Below are 19,973 nucleotides of genomic sequence, written 5' to 3' on the forward strand. Positions count from 1 at the left end.
TCATGTTGTCAGTCTCAAAAATTCAAAGATACTTCTTAACATGGTAATCTGAGGGCAGAAAACAATAATTATAATGTGTGGAGATCCTAAAGTCTGACAGTTGTAGCTGCAAAGAATTTTACTAAGGAACTATTTGAGCAAAATGTTGGGTTTTCAGGTAGAGCATTATTGTCATAAGTGATGCTGTTTTTAAAAGCTTGATTGTGGGCGGCGGGTGGCCGTCGGGCTCAGTCGGAGGATGGCCGCGGCCGCGGCGGGTGGATCCCCGGGCCAGTCCCCTGGCCCCGCTGTCTGGGCTGTGCCGCAGGCACTGCGGATGTGAGGGGACTCGCGGCGCCGCCAGGTCTTGCTCTTCTTCCTCAACAACATCTCCCTGGACGGGCGGCCCTCGAGTTTCTGGAAGACATGGTGGAATGTGCCTCCCTTCAAAGAACCAAACACACATCTGGATCCCCAAGACACAAAGGCCTGAAGAAGACTCACTTCATCAATAATATGAGGCAGTACGACACCAGGAACAGCAGGATCGTGCTCATCTGTGCCAAGCGGTCCCTGTGTGCGGCCTTCTCTGTCTTGCCCTGTGGAGAAGGCCTGCGCGTCAGTGACCTGAGCGTGGACAGCCAGAGGCAGAGGCATCTGTCCGGAGACGTTTCCATGTGTTCTGAGATGGTCTTCCAGTTTGAAAGCGTTGAGCTGGGGGCGGGTGGAAAGGTTGTGTCTTACCAAGATCCGGTACCCACCAACACCCTGGTCATGCTCAAGCCAGCCCACTGCCTCAGCCCCGGCCCAGAGTCCCCTGTGCTCTGCTGGGGTCCAGATGCAAACCTGTCCTGCCCAGGGTGGCGCCAGCTGGCTCGGAACTAGGGACCAATGCAGGGGATGCCCTGGAGTAAAATCCCAACCTCCTGGCTGACCCTCAGTGACCCTGTGGCAAGCACAAGCATGTCCTCATCTTCGCATCCTACATGACCACAGTGATAGAGTATGTGAAGCCCTCCCACCTCAAGAAGGACATGAAGGAGACGTTCTGGGAGAAGTTCCCGCACATCAAGCTGATGCTGAGCAAAATTAGAAGTTTATAATGAGAGATGTGGAACTTGTCCCAGAGTGTGTTTTGGAGCCTGTGACAGTGTCCATGGCCTACTTGTACTTTGAGAAGCTGGTCCAGCAGCACAAACACAACAAGCAGAACTGCAAGCTGCTGAAGAAACAGCAGATGGAGGAGCAAGGTAAAAACCCAACAGACCAAACAAATGAAGAGGAAATAGACAGTCTACCTGAAAAAGAATGATAGAAAAGATGATCCAAAATAATCTTGGAAATAGAATGGAGAAAATACAAGAAACATTTAAAAAGGACCTAGAAGAACTAAAGAGCAAGCAAACAATGATGAACAACACAATAAATGAAATTAAAAATTCTCTAGAAGGAATCAATAGCAGAATAACTGAGGCAGAAGAACGGATAAGTGACTTGGAAGATAAATAGTGGAAACAACTACCTCAGAGCACAATAAAGAAAAAAGAATGAAAAGCATTGAGGACAGTCTCAGAGACCTCTGGGGCAACATTAAACGCACCAACATTCGAATTATACGGGTCCCAGAAGAAGAAGAGAAAAAGAAAAGGATGGAGAAAATATTGGAAGAGATTATAGTTGAAAACTTCCATAATATGGGAAAGGAAATAGTTAATTAAGTCCAGGAAGCACAGAGAGTCCCATACAGGATAAATCCAAGGAGAAACACGCCAAGACACATATTAATCAAACTATCAAAAATTAAATGCAAAGAAAAAATATTAAAAGCCACAAGGGAAAAACAACAAATGACATACAAGGGAATCCCCATAAGGTTAACAGCTGATCTTTTAGCAGAAACTCTGCAAGCCAGAAAGGAGTGGCAGGACATATTTAAAGTGATGAAAGGGAAAAACCTACAACCAAGATTACTCTACCCAGCAAGGATCTCATTTAGATTATTTGATGGAGAAATTAAAACCTTTACAGACAAGCAAAAGCTAAGAGAATTCAGCACCACCAAACCAGCTTTACAACAAATGCTAAAGGAACTTCTCTAAGTAGGAAACACAAGAGAAGGAAAACACCTACAATAACAAACCCAAAACAATTAAGAAAATGGTAATAGGAACATACATATCAATAACTACCTTAAATGTAAATGGATCAAATGCTCCAACCAAAAGACATAGACTGGCTGAATGGATACAAAAGCAAGACCCGTATATATGCTGTCTAAAAGAGACCCACTTCAGACCTAGGGACACATACAGACTGAAAGTGATGGGATAGAAAAAGAGATTCCATGCAAATGGAAATGAAAAGAAAGCTGGAGTAGCAATTCTCATATCAGACAAAATAGACTTTAAAATAGACTATTATAAGAGACAGAGAAGGACACTACATAATGATAAAGGGAGCAATCCAAGAAGAAGTTATAACAATTGTAAATATTTATGCACCCAACATAGGAACACCTCAATTCATAACGCAAATGCTAACAGCCATAAAAGGGGAAATTGACAGTAACACAATCATAGTAGAGGACTTTAACACCCCACTTTCACCAATGGATAGATCATCCAAAATGAAAACAAATACGGAAACACAAGCCTTAAATGCTACATTAAATAAGATGGACTTAATTGTTATTTATAGAACATTCCATCCAAAAACAACAGACTAAACTTTCTTCTCAAGTTCTCATGGAACATTCTCCAGGTTAGATCATATCTTGGGTCACAAATCAAGCCTTGGTAAATTTAAGAAAATTGAAATTGTATCAAGTATCTTTTCCGACTACATTGCTATGAGACTAGATATCAATTGGAGGAAAAAATCTGTAAAAAATACAAACACATGGAGGCGAAACAATACACTACTTAATAACCAAGAGATCACTGAAGAAATCAAAGAGGAAATTAAAAAATACCTAGAAAAAAATGACAATGAAAACACAACGACCCAAAACCTATGGGATGCAGCAAAAGCAGTTCTAAGAGGGAAGGTTATAGCAATACAATCCTATCGCAAGAAACAAGAAACATCTCAAATAAACAACCTAACCTTACATCTAAAACAATTAGAGAAAGAAGAACAAAAAAACCCCAAAGTTAGCAGAAGGAAAGAAATCATAAAGATCACATCAGAAATAAATGAAAAAGAAATAAAGGAAACAAAAGCAAAGATCAATAAAACTAAAAGCTGGTTCTTTGAGAAGATAAATAAAATTGATAAACTACTAGCCAGACTCATTAAGAAAAAAAGGGAGAAGACTCAAATCAAGAGAATTAGAAATGAAAAAGGAGAAGTAACAACTGACACTGCAGAAGAACAAAGGATCATGAGAGATTACTACAAGCAAGTATATGCCAATAAAAGGACAACCTGGAAGAAACGGATAAATTCTTAGAAAAGCACAACCTTTCAAGACTGAACAAGGAATAAATAGAATATAAACAGACCAATCACAAGCACTGAAATTGAAACTGTGATTAAAAATCTTCCAACAAAAAAAGCCTAGGACCAGAAGGGTCACAAGCGAATGCTATCAAATATTTAGAGAAGAACTAACACCTATCCTTCTCAAACTCTTCCAAAATATAGCACAGGGAGGAACACTCCAAAACTCATTCTATGAGGCCACCATCACCCTGATACCAAAACCAGACAAAGATGTCACAAAAAAAGAAAACTATAGGCCAATATCACTGATGAACATAGATGCAAAAATCCTCAACAAGATTCTAGCAAACAGAATCCAACAGCATATTAAAAGGATCATACACCATGATCAGTGGAGTTTATCCCAGGAATGCAAGGACTCTTCAATATACACAAATAAATCAATGTGATACACCATATTAACAAACTGAAGGATAAAAACCATATGATCATCTCAATAGATGCAGAAAAAGCTTTTGACAAAATTCAACACCTATTTATGATAAAAACTCTCCAGAAAGTAGGCATAGAGGGAAATTACCTCAACATAATAAAGGCCATATATGACAAACCCACAGCCAACATTGTTCTCAACGGTGAAAGACTGAAACCATTTCCACTAAGATCAGGTACAACACAAGGTTGTCCACTCTCACCATTGTTATTCAACGTAGTTTTGGAAGTTTTAACACAACAATCAGAGAAGAAAAAGAAATAAAAGGAATCCAAATTGGAAAAGAAGAAGTAAAGCTGTCACTGTTTGCAGATGACATGATACTATACATAGAGAATCCTAAAGATACTACCAGAAAACTACTAGAGCTAATCAATGAATTTGGTAAAGTAGCAGGATACAAAATTAATGCACAGAAATCTCTTGCATTCCTATAAACTAATGATAAGAAATCTGGAAGAGACATTAAGAAACCACTCCCATTTACCACTGCAAAAAAAAAGAATAAAATAGCTAGGAATAAACCTACCTAAGGAGACAAAAGACGTGTATGAAGAAAACTACAAGACACTGATGAAAGTAATTAAAGATGATACAAACAGGTGGAGAGATATACCATGTTCTTGGTTTGGAAGAATCAGCATTGTGAAAATGACTCTACTACCCAAAGCAATCTACAGATTCAATGCAATCCCTATCAAACTACCACTGGTATTTTTCACAGAACTAGAACAAAAATTTCACAATTTTTATGGAAACACAAAAGTCCCTGAATTGCCAAAGCAATCTTGAGAAAAAAAAATGGAGCTGGAGGAATGAGGCCCCCAGACTTCAGACTATAGTACAATGCCACAGTAATCAAGACAGTATGGTACTGGCCCAAAAAACAGAAATATAGATCAATGGAACAGGATAGAAAGCCCAGAGATAAACCCATGCATATATGGTCACCTTATCTTTGATAAAGGAGGCAAGAATATACAATCAAGGAAAGACAACCTGTTCGATAAGTGGTGTTGGGAAAACTGGACACCTACATGTAAAAGAGTGAAATTAGAACACTCCCTAAAACCATACACAAAAATAAACTCAAAATGGATTAAAGACCTAAATGTAAGACCAGACACTATAAAACTCTTAGAGGAAAACATAGGCAGAACATTCTGTGGCATAAACCACAGCAAGATCCTTTTTGACCCACCTCCTAGAGAAATGGAAATAAAATCAAAAATAAACAAATGGGACCTAAAAAAACTTAAATGCTTTTGCACAACAAAGGAAACCAAAAACAAGACGAAAATACACCCTTCAGAATGGGAGAATATATTTGCAAACGAAGCAACTGACAAAGGATTAATCTCCAAAATATACAAGCAGCTCATGCAGCTCAATATCAAAAAAACAAACAACCCAATCCAAAAATGGGCAGAAGACCTAAATAGACATTTCTCCAAGGAAGATATACAGATTGCCAACAAACACATGAAAGGATGCTCAACATCACTAATCATTAGAGAAATGCAAATCAAAACTACAATGAGGTATCACCTCACACCGGTCAGAAGGGGCGTCATCAAAAAATCTACACACAATAAATGCTGGAGAGGGTGAAGAGAAAAGGGAACCCTCTTGCACTGTTAGTGGGAATGTAAATTGATACAGCCACTGTGGAGAACAGTATGGAGGTTCCTTAATAAACTAAAAATAGAACTACCATCCGATCCAGCAATCCCACTACTGGGCATATACCCTGAGAAAACCATAATTTAAAAAGAGTCATGTAGCACAATGTTCATTGCAGCTCTATTTACAATAACCAGGGCATGGAAGCAACCTAAGTGTCCATTGACAGATGAATGGATAAAGAAGATGTGGCACATATATACAATGGAATATTACTCAGCCATAAAAAGAAATGAAATTGCGTTATTTGTAGCGAGGTGGATGGACCTAGAGACTGTCATACAGAGTGAAGTAAGTCAGAAAGAGAAACACAAATACCACGTGCTAACACATATATATGGAATCTAAAAAAAAAAAAAAAAAGGTTCTGAAGAACCTAGGGGCAGGACAGGAATAAAGACGCAGATGTAGAGAATGAATGGGCTTGAGGACACGAGGAGGGGGAAGGGTAAGCTGGGACGAAGTGAGAGAGTGGCATGGACATATATACACTACCAAATGTAAAATAGATAGCTAGTGAGAGTCAGCCACATAGCACAGGGAGATCAGCTCGGTCCTTTGTGACCACCTAGCGGGGTGGGATAGGGAGGGTGGGAGGGAGATGCAAGAGGGAGGAGATATGGGGATATATGTATATGTATAGCTGATTCAATTTGTTGTAAAGCAGAAACTAACACACCATTGTAAAGCAATTATACTCCAATAAAGCTGTTAAAAAAAAAAAGCTTGATTGTATTTGAGTACGGTATCTGTCAGATATAATTATTTTTGTGATGAGTGGGAGGAAGCATCCTTGCAGGTTAAAAAAAACAATAAGTAAAACGTTTGATGAGAAAAAAAGTAACACCTCTCCTATTATTTTGGAATCGAATGTTGAAGCACAGAAGTGGTCTCATAATTTTGGCATTTCACCACACTTTTATGATACTAAAAACTGATTATTAGGTACACTTATCACATGCCAAGCACTGCATAGGTCATTATGGATATATGTCAAAGTAAGTTAGGGAGACAGAGACAGGTATTGAACAAGACTATAACGAGGTGATGTTGTGGAAATGCGGTATAGGCAGACACTAACTGTGCTTGGTGATATGCGGAGGACACCAAAGTAGATACGAATGTCCAACTTGAAACTTCGGAAGCATTTACTTTTGAAATTTCTTACATTTAAGGGGTCTCACTAGCTTTAATCATCTGACGCTGTTCTAGCATGACTTTTACTTTTTTAAATTGTGAAATTATTTCCTCTTTTCTCAAAATGATGATCAGGTCTCTTTTTAAACCAATTATTGTAACACCAACAGGTCAGATGTTTTTTTTCAAAAAGGAATTCATCTACCCCTACCCGATCTGCTCGCTTCCCTCTATTTCCTGTTTCAGTTAATAGAGTCACCATTTATGATGTAGTCTAAACAGACACCTCAAATTGAACCCATAGCTAATACTCCTCCAACTCCTATATTCAAAAGTCTTGAAGTCTTGATAATTCTCTGTGAAATATTTGTTGAGTATGTCCCCTGCTTTCAACTCCAATAACACTGCTCTGGTTTAGATTCTTTTATTTCTTCTGTATTCTTGCAATCCATTGAACTGGTCACCCTAATATTGTTGCTGCCAGAAATACCCGTCAAAATTGAGTTAGTATAAAATCATTCCACAGCATGAACCCTTTTACACAAGTTCCAGTAATGTCCTTCCAAACCTGGCCAATCTCCAGCCACTTAAAGATACCTCATGATGGCGTCCTCCCATCTCATCACCATTCTAATCTTAGCGCTATGTTCTCCTTACCTCGAATGACTTTGCTGTTCACTAAATATACTGTGTATCTTCAGGTCATGATGACTTTTAAACATTCTCTTCTATGCTTGAAATGCCACTTCCTTGTAATTCTGCCTCTTAATTTTCTCCTCTTATTTGAGGTCATACTGAAATATGTTCCTGATTATTCCTGACCTCCCTTCCATCCTGCCTTTCATCCCCACAAATAAGTTAGACTATAAATCTTTGTGTACTTTGCACATACACATAGCACATTTATTACACTGGATTATGATTTATGTTTTATAGATGTAACTCCTTGGGTAGACTGACGTCTTTGAAGAGAAGGGCACGTATACGTATTTAATATATATATATATATATATATATATATATATATATATATATATATATATATATATATATATAATTTTTTCCTTGCACTTTGCACTTAGCCCAGTGTTTAGTGCATAGTAAGGACTCAATAAAAATTGTAAAATGAACATTAACCCAGTTGGCTACAGGGAAACATATTGATCTGAAGGGGTACATTACTCATGGTCCCAAAGGGAAACAGAGATGCACTTAGATGAAATTCTGATGAGTAGTTAGAGAAGGGACTATTTACAAAGTATGGATAAGCACACCAATGAAGGATGTTCAGGCTCTAGCTACCAGCAAAAGAAGCTAATGCCACTCCTAGGCCTGAAGGGATGAGGGGAGAAAATAGATTTGTTAACAGAGTCCAGTGAAAACTAGAGGTGTGAAGGGACTTCCAGGGTAGCTGCAGAGACATCTGACCACTGCCAGAATTATGGCCCCAAAGCAGGTGGTAGTGAGGGAGACATTCCTGACCTGTCTTCTCTCATGCTCAGATTTCCTGGTGGTGCCTCCCATTGGCTAAGTCCAACCAGAAGCCAGAGAACAGGAGAGCACAGATGATAGTCTGTGTGGGACAGTCTGTCATGACACAAAACTGAACTTGGAAGGGCAGAGAACAGGATGGGCAGTACAATCAGAGAACAAACAGAATAAGAAACGTGCTCAAACCTTAATATTAAGTGATGCATGCCAACCGGTCTCTGGAGCAAGGTGCTTATGATACAGCCTCCAGTAACTAAGTTGCTTGGGAACACATACCTTAATTAAAATCTCTGAATATTTTCCTTATCCACACCCTGTAACAGCAACAGCAAAAATGACAATAGTGACCATAACAGTTACCACTTACTACGTGCCAGATGCTGTGCTAAACACTTCACTCATTTTGTCATTTATGCCTCATAACAGTCCCCGTTTTGCGAATGCGAAATAGTCACAGAAGTCAAGTAATTGGCCAGAGGCGCAACTAGTTAGTAGAGGAGCAGAAGTTTGAAACCAGGTTAATCTGACTCCAAAGCCTTTTAATTCCTAAACTGTATCAGTGCAGGGAGACTCGATATTCTGTTCAATAGGAAGCCATAGTATCTTCCAGTAGAATTGTGCAAGGTGAAATTCTCCCCTGAGGCACCTGGCAGGAAATTGTGACTAGTGTCTGTGCAAAGGAGACCTAGGCAGGAGGCTGCTATTTTTACGTAAGTGCAAAGATAGGTTATTTTACTTTCAATGAGAAAAAGAAAGATAAAAATGCTAATCAAATCTACTGAGCATCAGTTACCTGGGAGGGTTTTAATTAGAAAATCTCAGTGAAAGTGCCTGATGAAACCGTAGTACTATAATTGAATATAGAGACATGTTGGTCATTAAATGATAATGTAGAATAAATCCTTCACTTAATAGGTTTAATTCTGTTTTTACATTGTGCATTAATGGAGTGTCCCCCTGCCCAATATATTAGTACCTAGCAGAGATAGGATACTTTATTTATCCACTAAAAACTTGATTTGGTACCATAGAAAAGTGCCATTCCTTTCCTTTGCCTTCCTCGTGAACTAGAGCTATTTAGGTGTGTTTTGTCGTGTCAGTTAGGGCAATCTAAGCAAAAGAGACAAATGTTCTCTTCTTACTTCTTCAGCTCATGTAGTTTGAATACATGTTTTGTATTCATAGAAGAATACATGTACTCATAGAGGAAACTGGACCTCACAGAGTCAGGACTGGTCCATCCAGGTCTCTGCTTCATCCGGGTCCCTTTGGAGGAGAGAAGTTGAGAGGCTGGAGAAAAGCCTGGCATGCTGGGTAATCTTTGCAGGACTCAGGGTGGCTTTGTGACAACCAAAACACCAAAACGGGAGCCCTAACTCACTGGGCAGGGCTCTATACCACACCCACATCTCTGCCTTGCTTTGGTCCTGAGCAGCCTGGATACCCAAGGTCCCAGGTTAAAATTTTTTTGATAATAAACTTCTGAGTCCTTGGCACTTCCAATTCTTGAAGGAGCTGGAAGAAACTGTTAAACTTACTGCTTAATTATTTCTCCAGGAAGTAAAAGGCATGCATCATCACTTAGGATGACTGCCAGCGAGCCAAACAGATGTTTTGCCAGTTTCCTAATTTTTCAGGGGGACATGTTTAGATTTATGCTATTCGTTTGCAGTCTAGTTGATGCTTTTCCACTTAGATTCTTATCAGTTTGTTATTAGCATGTTCACTTCCATGTTTTATTAAAAAACTGCAGATAGAGTGATAATTCTTAGCTATGTTGGCACCTAAGTTGTTAAAGAAGTTAGAATTATTGATTTAAAAAGCATAATTTTTGGTTTTTTTAAGCAATTTAAAGGAAAAATACTTTTGTATAAAGGATATTATTTTGCTTTTTGTTCTCAGTGTAATGCCCCATAAATTATTTTAGTGTGGAAAGCTCTGACAAACTTTATTACAATTGACACATTTTTCAAGGAGAAGATGAATAATTCAAACATTCTGGAATTGCAAAAGCACCATTTCTTGCTCTCTGACTGTCAAATCATTTTCATTTAATGGCCTTTTATATTCTTTTTTCCATTTTTTTGATATGATAAGGATACCTTGTCTTAAGTCTCCTTAGGTGATATCACTTGAATTTCTAATTGAAACCCTTTCCTTTTACACTTAATTTCTTTGGAAGCAGGAATAAGGCACGCAGATTCATCACCATCACTTATCATCCTTCCTTGATCCTGTTGGTGTGTACAATCCAATCTCTTCACCTTTCTCCCTCTTAGAAAATGTGTGCTTCCTTTAGCATTTTTTTCCCTTAATTATTTTATGGTCTGTTAGAGTTTGAGCCTCAAACAGTTAAGAAGAAAACCATTTCAATGTTTAAATCATTTTTTTTTTTTTTAAGAATCAATTTCATTTATTTATTTATTTTTGGCTGCGTCGGGTCTTTGTTGCTGTGCACGGGCTTTCCCTAGTTGTGGTGAGCAGGGGCTACTCTTTGTTGCGGTGTGCGGGCTTCTCATTGTGGTGGCTTCTCTTGTTGCGGAGCACGGGCTCTAGGCACGTGGGCTCAGTACTTGTGGCTCGTGGGCTCTAGAGTGCAGGCTCAGTAGTTGTGGTGCACGGGCTTAGTTGCTCCACGGCATGTGAGATCTTCCCAGACCAGGGCTCGAACCCGTGTCCTCTGCATTGGTAGGCGGATTCTCAACCACTGCACCACCAGGGAAGCCCTTAAACCATTTTTATTTAAGCTAAAATTTAGACGAATTATGAAATTTTCAAAATGGGCTCCTGCATCCAATAGACTGTTTCAAACACATTGTTATTTCAGCCACGCTGGTGACCACATTTGGAAGCAGTGAAGGAGAGTTATCACTATGACAGAGCAATTAGAAAAAACCAACCACACTGTAGGTTACATCCTGCAGGAAGAAGCTCTAAAACATGGAGCATTTCACTAAGGCAATAACCTGCTACATGATGATATCCACAATATCCTAAAGCTGCTTTTAAAGGGAAAATAAACCACTTTTTTCTTAAAGTGAAAATAAATCATTTAAAAGATTTTTCCTCTTTTAGGATAACAGAATTTGGGATATTTGGAAAAAAATCTAGAAGTTTTGTGTCAGTAGTTGAATAACTAATTCCTTCATTCCCTATCAGGGTGTTTTGGTTTTGTAAAGACAGTGAAGATGAAAAAGCTAAATTTCATAGTTTCTTCTCCAAAGGTAGGCAGTTCAGTTTTAAAAGCAGTTTTTAAAATATTGCTAATGCATATATAAAAATAAACTATGCACAGTAAGAAAAAAAGAAAACTGCTGTATCTTTGATGTATAGATACATATAGTATGCATTCCTATTTTTTGAATGAATTAGCTATCTAAAAGACATTGACTAAAATTTACATGCAGTATAAAGTGGCAACCATCCAAAAGATGGTTATTAAAAGCTTAATATTACCAGTACAAAGAAGGCATTAAAGATGTTAATCTCCCAAAGTAGTTGCTATGACATTTCTGAAACTATTACCAGAACTAGAAGTGCTTCAGAGAATTAAAGATATTGAAAAGGTTATCATCTATAGTTCTCATGCTTCATCAAGAAAGAATTCATACTAATTAGGATATTTTGTTTATGCAAATAATTTTATCTACATGACTGTTGTTAGCATTGATTATTATACTCAATGTGCTTTGTTAATTACTTTTGTAAAGTTCTCACCTATACAAAGCTTGCAATAGCACAATACATCCAGTTTTGTGATAGCTGACAGTAGGCCACTAGCAATAAAACTTTACATGAATATCATGTTTTAAATGACAAACAGATAGAGCAAAATAACACTAACATAAACTCTCTAGAAAAAAAGAAGCATGCACTGTTTTCAAGGTGCGGTTGAATTTCTTTTGGTCTTTTTTATAGTCTATCAGCAAACTATATCACAAATGGGTAGCCATAAAACAACAGTGTACTTAAATACCACCCTCCCCCATACATCCATACCCCTCAACACACACACAGACTTCAATATAATCCAACAGTTTCATTAAAAAAATAAAACATGAAATGATTTTAAAAGAAGCAAAAAAAAATAAAAGCAGTTTTTAAAAAAATGTCATCCTAATTTCAGTGAAAGAGAAAACTTTGAGGATACCTCTGCACTAAATTTTCTTTTGTGGTTTTTCATCTAAAAAGAGATTAGTTCATTTGAATATAAGTATGGTGAATCTGTGAGGCCCAAGAAAATATCTAGGAATTGACTTGAATTGGTGGGTATTTTAGAAGACAAATTTTGGACTTTTCCCAGTTCTTCTATTTAAACCATTCCAAAGTGAAATGATGGCAGTATACTGCAATTCTAGGCTGGCCTGTTTGTATGTTTGAGAGATGGTCCTGTATCAAAAAAGAGTGAGGGGAGGGATAAATTAGGAGCTTGGGATTAACATATACACACTACTATATATAAAACAGATAACCAATAAGGACCTATTGTATAGCACAGTAGGGAACTATACTCAATATTTTGTAATAACCTTACAAGGGAAGAGAATCTAAAGAAGAATATATATGTGTGTGTGTGTATATATATATATATATATATATATATATATATATATATATATATATATATATATATATAGTAACGATGCTGAGCTGAGGGACTCAGGGACAATTTCAGGTGCTCCTGGGAGTTCTTGAGGGTTGCTGCCCTGCCAGGACCGTCAGAAGATATGCTACTAGACTTTCCTGCTGCTTTTGTTCTCCTCCTCCAGCAGAAGTGACTATTGCTTTCATTAAAAGCTATTGCTCTTTGTTAGTGAATCCTTTATGTAAATAGCAGTTGGATTATTAGCTTTTGGGGTGTTGATCCTGTGATGTCTTCCCTACTGAGGAAAGATAAATCTGATTAGAATGAAAGCTCAGAAACTTCTTGGGAGACTTTGGGTTAATTGCATTGACTGAAGGCTCCCATGAAAATTAGGTTTCATAAAAGTCATTTTTATTGAGGTACAATTTATGTAAAATAAATCCATTTCAAATTTACAATTTGATGAGCTTTTACAGATGTATATACACGTGAGGTAATTGTTGCAATTACGACACAGAACATTTCCATCACTCTAGATTTCTGTGCCCCTTTGCAGTCTGTCTTTCCCTTCACACAGACCCCAGGCAAACACTGATCTATTTTTGTCTCTCTAGATTAGTTCACAACTTTCTAAAAGGTTATGTAAATGTAAAAAAAAAATACTGCATGTATTCTTCTATGTCTGACTTTTTTCACTCAGCATAATGATTTTCAGATTTTTCCATGTTATGTATATCAGTGTTTTTCCCCTCTTTGTAATTATTAATGTAGTCTATTGAATAAATTTACTATATTTGCCTTTCAACCTCAACTACCTAATGGGTTTAGGAAAAGTTATAATCGTGTAGATTATTCAGCTTTTTTATGTTTTAGGTCAGGAGTGATGCTGTCTTGTGGCTTTCTACATCCTAAGGAGAAGTGGAACCTTTAATAAATGTACATTTAGATTTTAAACAATTAAACATAAGTCTGTATTGTGCTATGGCTTGGTTTATACAAAGGATGGCATCAACATAATATTTAAAAAAACTTTATGTGTCTAAGGACATAGTTATAAATATACATAGCTAAGTCAGGAAATGTTAGAATTGACACTTAAAATAGAGAAAAATGTATGATGATGCAATTTGGGACATTTCTAATCGAGAACTTAGGGCAAAGAATTGTTGGTCAATGACATTGAAGGTAGCATAAGAACTAAAAATGTATGAGATCTGAGAGTTTCTCAATTTTATACCCTGAGTTTTGGCTCTTTTGAAACTACCTTAGTTGCAAGCAATTTAATGTTGCTTGATACCACAAATGAGATAACATTTGTAACCATGGAGTAAGTACAAATTTTAAGTCTTTTTTTTTCCAAAGTAGAAAAATGGGAGCAGTTTTGTGGAAAATTTTAGGGATTATTCAGAAACTAGTAGAGATAAAGATGTCTGATAGGCACATCTATATTTATTTCTAGAATAAAGTATTTCATTCTTCCTCCCAATTCTATTTTCTCCTCCTCATCTGGCCAGGTTGGCATTTTAAAACTAGTCTCAATGTTGAAATTTTATTATACTTGAGTACTTTGCATCCCACAGTATCTATTTCTCACCTTTTCTTCTCTTTAAAAATATACTAAGTAGCAAGACTGTGAGGGGCATTATAAGACACTTTAGAGAAAAATTGATTTGTCCCTGACCTCATCTATGTATTCAAAATTTCTGGAGAGTGGATTGAATATTCCTAAGGAGGTAAACATTGTTCCTTGGTTTGTTGGGTTAGTTTAGGGACAATTCATGTCTAAAGATTGTGCTGAATTAATGAGACTCTTGCCCCTCAAGTCTGCCCTCCTGGGAAGGAACACAGCAGCTGGTTACTAGTGCCCAACTGCACTACTTAATTTACCTTTTTAAAGCAGGAAAAGCAGGAGAGATCGAATGCATTTAAAACTGCAGGGGGTGTGGAGGCCGTAGGAATGTATTTTCCCCATTACACTTGGGCTGTTTCTAATCATATGAAAATTGCTGGAGGCTCCTTAATGAGCACTAGTGGTTAGAACTCTGAATTTCACATGCCTCGCAAGACTGGGCTTGTCTCAGCAGAGTCAGTACCAGGCATGCCTAAGAGGGCTTCTTGGTGATTTTAATGACAACATAGGCTGTCTGATGTTTTGAAAAGAAAATGACCCCTGAGATTGGAAGCTGTAGTGGGGAATGATAAAGCATGAAAACCACATCTGTTTGTCTCACACCTACTGTAGTATCAAATTCCTATGCCATTATTTACCACAGGTAGAAAAGGCTCCATCCAAACAATGATGGTCACACCTGGAGGTTATTTGGCCTGCACCATCTGATGAGGTCACGGACCAAAGAAATAATGCCATGGGCAAGTCAGGGCTTTGTAGTGGAGTGACTGAGCTGGTCAATCAAAATGAATATTTAATGAGAGCTGGGCAGGTTCTGTGCATGTTGTATATTCCAAGATATATTTTCTGAAAAATCAAGTGATTTACATTCCTGTAAGACTTTTCTGACAACAGTGATTTTAGGCATGCTGAAAAAAAAACTTGTTTTCCAAAAGGATTCTTATTTGACATCAGAGATTTATCAGAAATTTTTTTAGCATTCTACCATTTGAATCTTATTATGCATCTCCTTTGTTTATTCTTCCCTTAGATCTTAGTTTTGCCCACACTTCCCACTTTGAAGAAGCAAAATGACAAGCAACACTAATTCCTTGGCTGTTAACTATTATTTTGAATAATCCTTAACACTGAGTAGTTATTTTTTTATAACATGTCTTTTACATAATAATAACATACTGGTTAGGGTTATCTTTTGAAACAGAAACTTTAAATGTGAAATGAATATAAAATAGTAGAACCTAAGAACAACAACTTTAGAAGAGGTTTTTTAAAACAACAAAATATTTTAAATCAGAACATCAATTTATTAACATCCAATAAGAAATAAGCTTTCAAAACAGTCAGATACTTTTAAAAAAATTTTTATTGCAGTATAGCTGATTTACAATATTGTGTTAGTTTCAGGTGTACAGCAAAGTGAATCAGTTATACATACACATATAACTACTCTTTTTTAGATTCTTTTCCCATATAGGCCACTACAGAGTATCGAGTAGAGTTCCCTGTGCTATACAGTAGGTCCTTATTAGTTATCTATTTTATATATAGTAGTGTGCATATGTCAATCTCAATCTCCCAATTTATCCCTCCCCTCCCCTTTCCCCCCTGGTTACCATAAGTTTGTTTTCTACATCTGTGACTCTTTCAAAACAGTCAGATACTTGCTTCAGTGACCCTGAAGCTACGTGGGTAGGCAGATCACTAGGCTAGTAGGTAGGTATGCTGATGCTGGTCCTGTGTACTCTCACACCTCACATCGGTTCCTTGCCTTCCCTTCATTTTCTCTGAATCACAAGGGAGCTAATTCCTGTCATCTGTGCTCCTCAGATTTGAGGACAGAAGGAAAAAAAGGTGGTGTATGTTTTCGCATCCATCTCTGCCTTAGGTGACTTCTTTGGTGGTGACTGAGTCACCTGCCTAGTTCTAGTCTCCATCAAGTGTGCTGGACCCGTAGGCTCTGGTAACACTCCCTCTTCCCCTTGTCCTTCTAGCCCAGTGGTGTTTGTAGCTTCCTGATGTTGTTAATCCTTGTATTTGCCTCATCAACATCAGTATAACCAATTTTCTCCATGAAGTACTTTGTACTGTCTTCTGTTTTCCTGGTTGAATCTTGAATGCTAGAGCAGGCAGGGAATGAGATAAAGGGAAATTGGTTGTATGATTCAAATATTTAATGCTACTTGGGTTTCTTTAGTCAAAGTATAAAGCTTGATGAATACTGAAGTATGTTCAGATTCATTCCGCCTAACTCAAGGGTAACCAGAAAAACACTCAAATCTTTAGAATTCTTTCTGAAATATCTCTTTCTCTTCTCCTACAGTAGTAAGACTAAATTTGTTTACTCCTTTTGATGCTTTGGATTCTTGTAGTATTTCTCAGGGTATCTAGGACCTTGATATTAAAACAGAATTTATAGATGGAATAACTAAATATGATTTCTATTTTGGAGGCAACTTTGAGACAGTTTTTAAAAACCATCCTTTTATCAGGCTATGTGTGTGTGCGTGTGTATGCTTGTCTGTTATCTTACAAATATATATTAAAAGGATAATACATACGTAGTGTTTTGCTATTTACAAATATTGAGTCAAATACACTGAGTGTTTTAACTTAAATAGAGCAGCAATGTCAGGTCAGTAAGGTTTCTCAGGAACAGAATTTATCTTTGGATGGCCCAAAACTAGGTCATTGACAAACAGAGGCTTTAGAAAACTCATTCAGTCATTCACCGTTCTTTAAATATTTAATGTTCACCTACTATGAGCTAGGAATTTGAGCCACAGTGATGAACAAGACAAATAGTGTTCATTGCAGTAAACTTAAAATCTGATGGGGAAGGCAGACATCCACAGGCAATCACAATAATGTAGAGGAAGTTATGGGGATACAGAGGGTTGAGATTTGACCTGGAACAGAAGTTTGGGGACCTAAGAGAGTGATCAGAAGATGGAAAATAACGAAGACCCAAATTGGCCCAGGTTATCAGATAAGAGCCATCCATCCACTCATCCATCCAGCCATCTCTACAAACATTTGTAAGGGTCTCAGAAAGATGATAAAAATGAATAAGCCTCAGTTGCCAGTAGGACTAAGAGTTTGTATGAATAAAAATACAAAAAGATGACCTGATGAAGCAGGCACACCGGAAGCTGGGTAACACGTAGGGGCTTATTCCACATCAATAAATTCCTGACTACTAGGGATTAATGACTTCTCCTCTGTGCTCTCGAAAGAGTTCATACTTCTGTTATAGCATTTTGGACTGTTTGGTCCAAGAAATTTCATTGAAAATGTGCTATATATATATATATATATACAATGGAATATTATTCAGGCTTAAGAAAGGAAATCCTGCCCTATGCACAACAAGAGTGAACCTTATGCTAAGTGAAATAAACCAGTCACAGAAAGACAAATACTGCATGATTCCACTTATATGAGGTCTCTAAAATAGTCAAATTCATAGAATCAGAGTGGAATGGTGGTGGCCAGGGGCCACCTGCAGAGAGGGGACAAAGGGGAGTTGATAATCAACGGGCAGATGAAAAAGTTCTAGAGACCTGCTGTACCACATTGCGTCTTTAGTGAACAATGCTGTATCTTGCACTTAAAAATGTGTCAAGGGAATAGAGCTCGTGTTGTATGTTACCACAATTAAAACAAATTTCATTGAGACCATCTTAATTTTACTGATGAAAACCTTGAGGATCAAAAGGGATTAAAGGACTTGTCCAAAGTCACTGAGCTTGTAAGTGGCAGAGAATTAACAGTATGACAGTGTGGTGAGGAGTCAGTCTGTGATCTCAGGCATGCCCCCTAACCTTCCAGGGCTGTTATGAGGATTAAAAAAGAAAATATTTAAATGACCTAACACAGTGCTTGGCACAGACTATTTAATTAATATTAGCCCTTACTAGCTATTAGACCTATGAATCACCATCCAGTCTCTAAAGGCTCTGTCCATACATTTCATTTGATTCTAAAGGCAACACTGGGAAGGGGAAGGTAGGTGTTATCATTCCCATTTTAGGGAAGAAGAAACAATCCAGAAATATTAGTGATTTTCCCTAATAACACATCAGTGATGGAGCCAAGAATCTGAAGTCTATTTCCATTGTCTATTGCCTGTCAATCAAGCTGCTACTTATTCTACTATAAGTAGTTATGCAACCTCTCTCTCCTTTACTAGACTGGATAGACAGGTTCTTTACAGGACTGTCTCTCTTACCAGGCCACCTACTCTTCGAAGCCAGAGACTAGATTTTTTTTTTCATCTGGCATGTTCTTGTAATAACAAGCACAGAGACATGAACATAGTAGGTGTTTCACAAACACTTGTTGAGTTAAACTGGGAGGCAGACAGAGAGAGGTATAGTGGATAATGCAAAGGAAGATGCTTCAGTGAGGTTCTGAAACAAACACACACTTTTCAATTTGCTGCGGCAAACTAATGACTACTAAGAAGCTGCAGTTCCTGTCTTTGAGTAATATTCCAAATTCTGGGCAACTTGAGCTCCCCCTAGAAGACCTTGGGGTCCCCTGTGAACTTGAGGGAGTTGTTCCTTTAAGATTCTTCAGGTTGGTTTTCTTTCTTTCTTTTTTTTTTAAAATGTGCTTTCCTCTTGTGTTGGCCCTGTGTGCTCAAGTTGAGTCTGGAAATCTGGGAGGGGGGAGTCTGTGCCTCCAGATGAAATTTTCTTTTGTGCCCATTGACAAGCAGTCACTATATGACGCCATGCTACTTCAAAGATCCTATTCTCCTATTCCTGGCCCTGTTCAGGGGTCTCACCTTGCGAGCTCTCTCAGCGCGGTCCCTGCCCCTCCGTGTTGAGAGTGGGATGCCGAAGTCACCAAGGCCCAGGCCTCAGTCTTTTTTCTTCCCTGGCTTGCTAAGTGCTGAGCGTGACTGGGCGCAGCGAAGGCTCTCTGACTCTGCCTGCCTCTGAGTGAGATTACTAACCAAATGTAGGACAAATTAGGAAACGATTTTCCTCGAAACAGAAGCTATTTCTCCAGTCTGTAGTGCCAAAATCATGAACCTCACACTAATAGTTACGCAGTCTCTTTTCATTCTGATGTAAATAACATTCAATGATGGAAGTCACATGTTATGCTTTGACAGAGCCATTTGTGAAAAGCCAGCAGAGTAAATCTGCACAAATATGCCACAGGGCCCTTATCCCGGAGCTTAGAAGGATGTCTGTGAGAGGTCTTTGCAATGGTAACTTTATATTTCAATCATATGCCATTCAGTTATAATGAAACCTAGTAAAAGATGCTCTGGATTTCCTGAGAGAGAAAATGTGTGGGTGTGGATGTATGTGTGTATTGGCACATACACATTTACCTAGATGTGTTCATTTCAGGAGGTAGTATGGCCTTAAGAAGGCAAGGAGCATGTTGATTGCACGTCTGAGACTATATCGTATTTTAACTCCCTGGGCAAGCAAAACAGTTTCTAATGGATGATATTACTCTCTCAGTAACACAAATCATTTAAATGAGTTTTACCTAGATTATAATAAGATATA

At 37.9% G+C, this 19,973-nt stretch overlaps 1 pseudogene across 1 annotated transcript; it reads left to right on the top strand.

The window, feature by feature from the left end:
- Positions 1-204: 204 nt before the first annotated feature.
- LOC309615011 (CDK5 and ABL1 enzyme substrate 2 pseudogene) lies at positions 205-7,724 on the top strand (annotated as a pseudogene). Its single transcript has one exon. The product of its transcript is annotated as a CDK5 and ABL1 enzyme substrate 2 pseudogene (transcript).
- The last annotated feature ends 12,249 nt before the right edge of the window (positions 7,725-19,973 follow it).

Source organism: Balaenoptera borealis (genome assembly GCF_965194805.1).
Source record: "Balaenoptera borealis genome assembly, chromosome: 17".
Lineage (NCBI taxonomy): Eukaryota > Metazoa > Chordata > Mammalia > Artiodactyla > Balaenopteridae > Balaenoptera > Balaenoptera borealis.